Here is an 8611-nt window from a genome sequence, read left to right on the forward strand (position 1 = left end):
GGGGGCGCCTGGTGCTCAGTGCCCATTACAGACCCCACATTGCAATCCCCCACAGGAGAGACTCACCAATTCCAGGCCTCACACGGGAAGCTGGAGGTTCATCTCCTGACTTTTTGTAGGATCTTTGCAGCTCAGCTGGTGAGAATTCTCCATCACCCTGCCTTTCTCCAAGGGACTTTCCTTCAAGCACCCTTCCCAACTTCTTCCTCCTCCATGAAATAATGTTCCTCTCCTTTGTTTCTCGCACTTGCCTGTGATGGGACCTTAGCTTGCTCAGCCCAGACTGCCATTCTCTGCTCTTCCCAATTAAACCCATGCTACTGGTCAAATAACTGGCAGATTGAGTTTAAGGACAATTGAACTAATAAATTCAAAAACTTGCAAGGAACAAAATCAATATGCACAAATTAGTGACACTCCTACGTGCTCGGAAGTAACCATCAAAAAGAGACTGCTGAGAACGATCTCATTTACACCTGCATCCAAGACAGCAAGATACCCAGGAGGCCCCTGAACCAAGAAGGTGACAGACCTGTCATCTGACAGCCCTGCAACAATGACGACAGACAGGGATGGGTACACACGGAGATGGGGAGGCACTGTGCTCAGGGTAGAACCCACACTGGGAAAATACCTACTCTCCCCAAAACCGTCTACAGAGTCCTCACTCTGGCTCCTGAATTTCCGGACTCGGCACAAGCCTGGAGTGGGTGTGGACACGGGAAGGACCCCGCAGGGCTGAGGTGGGGATAGCACAAGCACCGAAGAAGGCAGACGCTCCCTGACTGCAGACCATCTGAGGAGCCCCAGGAACGGAATCCGAGAGCACACAAACACAGATGAGGAACTAGGAGCACCCGAGCCCAGAAAGGGGGGACCCCACAGCCCCGCGCACAGCACAGCAGGAGGCCACGTCTCCTCACACAAAACGACGGAAGCCCCAGTGTCTACACAGGGCGCCCTTCCTCTGTGGGGTCCTGAGACCACGAACCCCTTGACAGTCCACTCAGGCGGCTTCTCCTCAGCTCCTCCAGCATCTGGTCCTTAGGAGGTTGGACTGCTGCCAGTGTGGGCGCGTCCTCCACAACAGGTCCGGTCAGTGTGGATGCAGAGCCACACCCTCCTCAGCTTGTCCTGTCAGGGTGGGAGGCGCCCCACATTCTCCAGAAGTCTCCACAGTGGGTCCTGAAGAGGCGGGGCTCTGGTCCCAGCTGTGGCTGTGCAGCCTGGGCTCAGGGCGGGAGCTGGGGTCTGGCGCCCTCTGCAGGCGGTGCAAGGCAGTGCAGGACTGTGGAAGCTCACCCTTCAGTGGAAGGTCCTGCTCCCTCCCCGGGTCCAGCTGATGCCATTTCATTCTGGAAATTCAAGCTGCATGGAGCCCAATACCCCCCAACTTCCCCCCAAATAGCTAAGGAACAATGAATTGGAAACAATGTGGAATTACAACAGTCCTTGACCCAAACAGTGGCACTGAACATGGCCCTGATGCAGACCCACACTCTGACCTCAACTTGGTCTCAAGCCTGGACCCTACCCTAATCCAAGACCCTAACCCTAGCCCCCAACCCAAACAATGTTCACAAGAATCAAAAGGTAGAAACTGCAAATATCCGTCAATGGCAAGTGCATAAGCAAAGTGTGGTGAAGCATTTGAATTTGGGTACAGGTTCAGGTTTTAGTCAGAGTTCTAGATCAGGCTTTGGGTTTAGTGTTAGGGTGAGGGTTTAGAGTGAAGGACAAGGGAACAGAGTTATAGTTTAGGGCTTTAAGTTTATGATTTAGGCTTTAAGACTCAGGGCTTATGGGATAAAGTTCAAGGTCAAATTTGGGGTTTGACTTCATGCTGAGATTTGGGTTCAGGTTTCATGACTTGGAGGTCTGGTTTAGGGTTTGGGTTCGTGGTTCAGGGCTTGGATCCAGGGCTCAGGTACAGGCTTTGGGTTCCATTCCAGGTTTGGGATTCAGGGTTCTAGTTTGGGCTTTAAGGTCAGCTTAGGTTTCAGCGTTGGTAGGGTTTAAGGTTAGGTTTAGGGATGACACATTTTCTTCAGTTGTCATCATGGACAAAACAATTCTATCTGAAGTTTCTAAGTCAGAAATGTATTTCATCTGGGGGCGCCTGGGTGGCTCCGTGTGTTAAGCCTCTGCCTTGGGCTCAGGTCATGATCTCAGGGTCCTGGGATCGAGCCCTTCATCAGGCTCTCTGCTTGACGGGGAGCCTGCTTCCCCATCTTTCTCTCTGCCTGCCTCTCTGCCTACTTGTGATCTCTGTCTGTCAAATAAATAGAATTAGTAAAAGCTATTATATGATCTTTTACAAACCATTTCCTATCTTTGCATTCTCATGTGCCAAGACAGACAGGGGTTATTTAAAACCCTGAAGAGAGTGCTCTTGCTTTTAAATTGCCTGTAACCTTCGTGTAATAGATTTATGATTGATGATAGATTTAGTTAAAATATAACTATTTAAAATATTTACTCTCAGTAAACGATTTCAACCTATGCTCATTTAAGTAACTTGGTGCATAATCCCTTTTCTATTAAACCATAGTGCAAGGACCAATGCCGCGTTCCCGAGAGAACCCCAAGCTATTTTTCTAGAATGGCTGTATGCTATATATGGCGTCCTGTTTTCACTCCCTTTGTGGAGCACCTACCCTGGAGGTCATGTAATAACCAATGACCAAAAAAACAAACCAAAAACCCAAACATCCAGGTCGAAGTGCCATCCCTGCCTGGAGTGGAGGAGACTGCTCAGACAGATCCCAGGCAGGCATCTCAGCCCAGGCCTGTGCTGGGGAAGCTGGTTCCTGGCTTTGGGCGCAAACTGGAAGCCAGCAAACTGACCCAAGAGTGCAGCCGGCGTTTAGGACTGATGATCTTTTGGCAGCCAGGCTGCGCGTGGACACCCACTCAGGGAGCCAGGCTAGGCGGCTGCCCAGCGCAGGCGCTGGCAATGCAGCAGCATGCCAGGGCTTAGCCCCGCACCCCAGCATGGGCTCCGGCCTCAGAAGTGAGGGGGTGGGGCCAGCGTAGAGAAGGGTCTTTGCTAATTTCCAAAGCTGGAAGTGAGCTCTCAGAGGACTCAGGAGGGAGGGGGGCGGGGGCGGGGGCGGGTCGGGGGCGGCCGGGAGAAGGGGCTTTGCTAATTGCCCAGGCGGGAAGGAGGGGCGCGCAGCGCCAGGGTGCTGTGCTGCAGCCCATTCGGGACTGCAGGACCCACCATACTCGCTGCCCCTGCACGCTCATGCTCCAGCCTAGCCTGTGAGGCCGTGGTGACCTGTTCCCGTTCCCGCCGCCTGCTGCCCCTCCCCGCCCAATGGCTTCTCTGGAGGACCCTCTGCTCACAGGTAAAGTGACACCACGACGCGCCCTCACCTGAAGCAGAAAACGCGGTCCAGGAGCTGGGCGTGGGATGTTCGGGCCCCAGCCTCCCGCCAACCCCAGGGCACCAGGACCACCCCAGACGCTGTGCCACACCCTGTCCGCAGGGGGTCAGGCCGGGACAGCGCCACAGGAGGTACCCCCCCCCCCGCCAGAGGGCAGGCTAGCCCCCATAGTTCGGCACCCCCACGTGCTTTTCAGAGCCTCCTGCCATTCCCAGGGCACCCAGAACCCAGAGAGTGAGGCCTTGGGTGCTTTCTAGTGACAGATTCAAGGCAATTTTTCGACTTTGGGACTCAGAGTTAACATAGTTTTCATTTGTGATTATTATTTTTTGTGGGTGCCATAGCTTTTCTTTTGACCTATGGTTGTTTTCACTCCCGGTTCTGAAGAAGCCCCTAAATCCTAACCCTGTTGAGGACTCTGAAAGCTCTCAGAGCAGCAGTGCTGGGGGACAGTGTGGACACATGGTTTGGTTTCTCCTCTGGCCTGCTTCTGTGGCAGCCCCGCTCTGTCCTCCTCAGACTTCAGAGCAATATCTGAACAAGTGGAGAAGCGACCAGGGGGTCAGGAAGGTGGCCACCGAAGAGTGACTTCTCTGGAGGGTGGCTGAGCTAGCAAGTGAGCATGTTAGTCCAGCTCTGCCTGCATTCAGTATGGAGCTGAACAGGGGCCAGGGAAGGGGAGGAGGAGCAGAGAGCAGGGACAAAGGGACCAAAGAGGAGATTCAGATGAAGGGAAGTAATGGGGAGGAAAGAGAAGAAACTCTAGAAGACAGGTATATAGAAAGGAAAAGGGATGAAGTGGGCATTGGGAAAGGGCACCACCAGGGAAGGAGAGAGGGGAAGGAAAGAGGGAGGAAGAGAGGAAAGGGGAAAGGGAGAAGGGAGGAGTCAGCATGCCAGGGCTCCCCCTGCATCTGAAGAAGAGGTGGCTGCTCCAGCTTGTCAAACAGGGTGCTCACTCTTTGGTCCCAGTTTCTGCTCCCAGTGCTACTGGGCTTTTCAAGGAAGACAGGCTGTCCCTTGGGACCTACTGGAGCCCACTGGAGCCCACAGGAGGGTGGGAGAATTAAGATGCCACCGGGTCCTGTCCTGAGCTGCTCCCAGCCACCAGCCTCACCACATGGTGCAAGAGGGACCCCAGAACAAAGGAAGGATACAGGCCAGCATGTCTGCTGGTGGCCCTGGGCACTTAGCTCATCGCAGTGAACCACACGGCCTCCTCAACCCACGCTTTCAAAGCCTCCTTCTTCGTTTCTGGCTTTCATGTCTGTAGGAACATGAGCCAGATCTAACTCATCTACGACAGACAATTCTGACTCACCCCGTGTCAGATTTTTATGAGTGGCTGTGATAGAGTAAGATAGCAATGCTCCAACAAATGGACTGTTTCCTCCCACTTGACCTCAACAGTCTTATACATTTTCTTAGCGAAAACATCTTGTCTCCTTCCATTAAGCTCATAACGTGGTCTAGTAGTATACATGCGCCTTCGGTAGATGTGAAGCGATACAGAGGTCCTTTTTTTTTTTTTTAATTTTACAAGGTAAAGTCAGTGAACATATCCAACTTGATGAATACGTCTCTAAAATGTCAATCCAGGCAAAGCTTTTTCTGCCTACAGTTTGGAGCCTACGTGGTGACATTTTTAAAATGCTTTCAGTCCCTCAGTGAGGCTCTTAGAAGCTAGCCAGGGCTTACTACGTGCCAGGCACTGTGTCAGGTGTTGGAGCTAAAGGGAAAGAGAGCTTGGAGGCTGGCTGGGGAGGGACATCCATGACACAACCACAGCTAGAAACGGAGGCCAGTGCTAGAAAAGAGAGAGCAGGCTGCATGGAGAGTGTGTACCATGGGGCTTGTGAGCTCACGAATAAGTGGGAGTAACTGGAGTGGGGAGATGGGGGAGAGAAGAGGGTCTTCCCATCAATGGGAATCACCTGTGCTTGGAGGCAGGTGCCATGAGAGGTCTCCACAGGAAGAAGGAGGCCGTGTGGTTGAAGGGCAGAGAGATGGGGCAGAACAGGCATCAGTCAGTTGGAGGGGTATGAATAGACTGATGGGAGGATTATGGGTGCCTTTGGAGGACTGAGAATTTGTTAGAAGATCAGTGCAGATTTCTATGGAGACAAATGCCAGGAACTGATAGGTCTTTGAAAGGTCACTCTGGCTGCCTTTTGGCAAAGGGGTTGGTAAAAGGCACTTGCAGGTGTGAACACACCAGGTGGGAGGTGAGTGCAGGAAATCGGGTGAGGGAGCATGGGAACTTGGTCCCGGGGTATATAAGGGAGAATAGCCTTTAAGGAGTTCCACAAATTGGCACCAGCTGTGGCTTCATTACAGAGCTGGAAGGGGGAGGTGGGTGTGTCCTGGAGGTTACAGAAATTACATGAGAAAGGGAAGTCTTTTTAGATCTCTTTTTCAACTAGAGGAACTCTCACCTTATTGATAGAATTCCAGAGTGGGAACCAATGATATGAGGACATCTTTGAAATGTCTGAATATGTTCTTCGACATCTTTGCAAGTGACGAGGAGACCTTGACCTTAGGAGGCCTTGGCCCTCTTTGTAGCCAGAAAGATTTCACCTACAGATTTGGGTTCTCCCTTTTAAAGTCAAGGAGTCAGTCCTTCCAAAGGACACCTCCTATCATTTTACCCTCTCATCATACCTCACGTGCTGGCATCTCCAAGACCCTCTGTTCCAGGTTGAGAGTATCCACTTTGGCCGGGCTGGTCTTGCCAAGAACACCACCACAGGAAATCTAGAGCCTGTAGTGCTATTAATAACATCATCTAAGACTGTGTTTGCTGCCCTCTTGGCCTCTTCCCACCATGACTCACTGAAGCTTTTTACACATTGTATCCATTATGCTATAGTTCCCAAAGCTCATCTTCTCTAGTGCCATTAGTTTTTAGGGGACCAGGCAAACCTTAAACTTGTCCCCCTTAATTGGATCCCTGTGCCCCCACAATCTCTTTGAATGCCTTTCACCATGATCCTTGAATGAGATCTGAGACCACTGCTGGTACCTAACACTTCTTGGCACCTTGTCTGCTAGGTTCTTGGAAGAGGAGGCGGCTATGGAGGTGAGTGGGAATGGGAGTGGGAGGATTTCTCCCTTCACTTCCCTTTTTGTGTTTTCAAATAATGGGTTTTGAGGGGGAGGGAAAGGTTAACCAGACCATTTATTTTCCATCTCCCATCGATAAAATGTCACACAGGAGAGAGGTGGCAGAAACGCACTTTCAGGTTAATTTTTTTACAAGGAAGATTGACTTATGAACCTACTTTGTTATTCCCTTTCATTCAATTTCCCTGTACCTCCTTTTCTATGAAGTGTAACGGTAACCCATTATTATTTTTATTGTTGGCACGTGCTTTGTGAACCATAAAGTGTACGCTATAAATGGGAGCGCTTTTCTTTTTTTTTTTTTGTAGTTTACGAAAAACTAATATTTTTTAAATTAATTTTTTATTTATTTTCAGCATAACAGTATTCATTCTTTTTGCACCACACCCAGTGCTCCATGCAAGCAGTGCCCTCTATGATACCCAACACCTGGTACCCCAACCTCCAAATCCCCCGCCCCTTCAAAACCCTCAGATTGTTTTTCAGAGTCCATAGTCTCTCATGATTCAGCTCCCCTTCCAATTTCCCCCACCTCCCTTCTCATCTCTAACTCCCCATGTCCATGAAAAACTAATTTAAAAACATTCATCCACCAGAGTACCCAAAGGGCTCCCATATAAACTATCTGTCGTTACATTATGTCCCGATGTGGAGCTCGATCCCAGGATCCTGAGATCATGACCTGAACTGAAGGCAGAGGCTTTAACACACTGAGCCACCAGCCCCAATGTATTCTCTTCAGTACCAGAATTTGTAACCAATTGACAGATGAAAAAGGAGGCAGTCAAGTGAAAATCAATAGGTCTTAGACCTGCAAGAAATTTGAATTAGATGAATTCAGCTACTCAGGCACTGTTTCACATTTTCAGAAATCTGCAGAAAAGGGGTTTACCTTTTTACAGCATGTAAAAGAGAAGACTATAACACATACTATGTGTAAGCATGTAAATATCAAAAAATATCCCATTAGTTGCTAAGACACACAGGGCCTATATTTTCTCTCAAATTCATGAATATGTAGGAGCAATAAGTGAGAAGTGAATGTATACTTTTCACTTCGAAGTCTTTTAGAAATCTAAAATATGACTTTCTATGGTTTGTGTTTCCATATTCCTTTATTGCCAGTTTGAACAAATCCACATGCTTTGATTCAAAGGTAATTAATTCCTCTTATTTGGAAACATGATTTTATTTTTATTCTCTCACCCTTAGCAGGTGGTTTCATTTTAGCACACTTCAGAGTTATAATTTCATGCTTATTAAAAACATTTATTATGATCTACATAGATGAATGAAACTTTTATTTTATTAAATTATTTGACAAAAAATCTGTTATTTTTAAAAATGTATTTCCTTTAGGGTTATTTTAGAGCGTTCAGAGAGGATCTAGGAGTGTGGTATTATGTAGTTTTTAAGTAGGTATGAAATGGTTATTTATAGGATTGTTTCTTTAAGGCTTATGTATATTGTCCATTATATGCTATAAAATATTTTGAAAGTAAATTTAAGGTATGTTTTACATAGTTTATTTTTTGGAAATAAATATTGAAATGACTTGTGAAATTCAGTATATTCTCAACATTAATTTATTTTGAAATTTACCAGTTGTCTACTGAACTATTATATGGCAGATATTACTTCAGACTACACTGGTAAATGAAATACTTGGCTTTGTAGAACTTTTATTTTAATGGGTGAGACAATTCAAAGCTATAAACCTTAATAAAAATTGCATAGTGCATTCCAAAAGGATGAGTACAATGGGGAAAAAGAAAAACTCGATCAGGGTGAGAAAAATCAAGGTTGCTAGGCAGGGGATGGGGAGTTAAAATTTTTAATAGGAAGATCAGGGTAGTTACAATGAAGCTGACAATTGAACAAATGTATGGAAAGGTGATGAATTTGCCCAGAACTATCAGCAATAAGGTCACTCCAGACAAAGGAATTGGCTATCTTGAAGGCCATAAGGTTGGATCATGCCTGGCATATCTGAGGAATAGCAAGGAGGCCACTGTGAGTGACTGAAGAGTAGCAGGGAAAGAGGTCACAGAGGTTAAATGAGTGGCTAGATCATGCAAAAGCTTAGAAGTCATTGT

This window comes from Mustela nivalis, assembly GCF_964662115.1.
Source record: "Mustela nivalis genome assembly, contig: HAP1_SCAFFOLD_53, whole genome shotgun sequence".
Lineage (NCBI taxonomy): Eukaryota > Metazoa > Chordata > Mammalia > Carnivora > Mustelidae > Mustela > Mustela nivalis.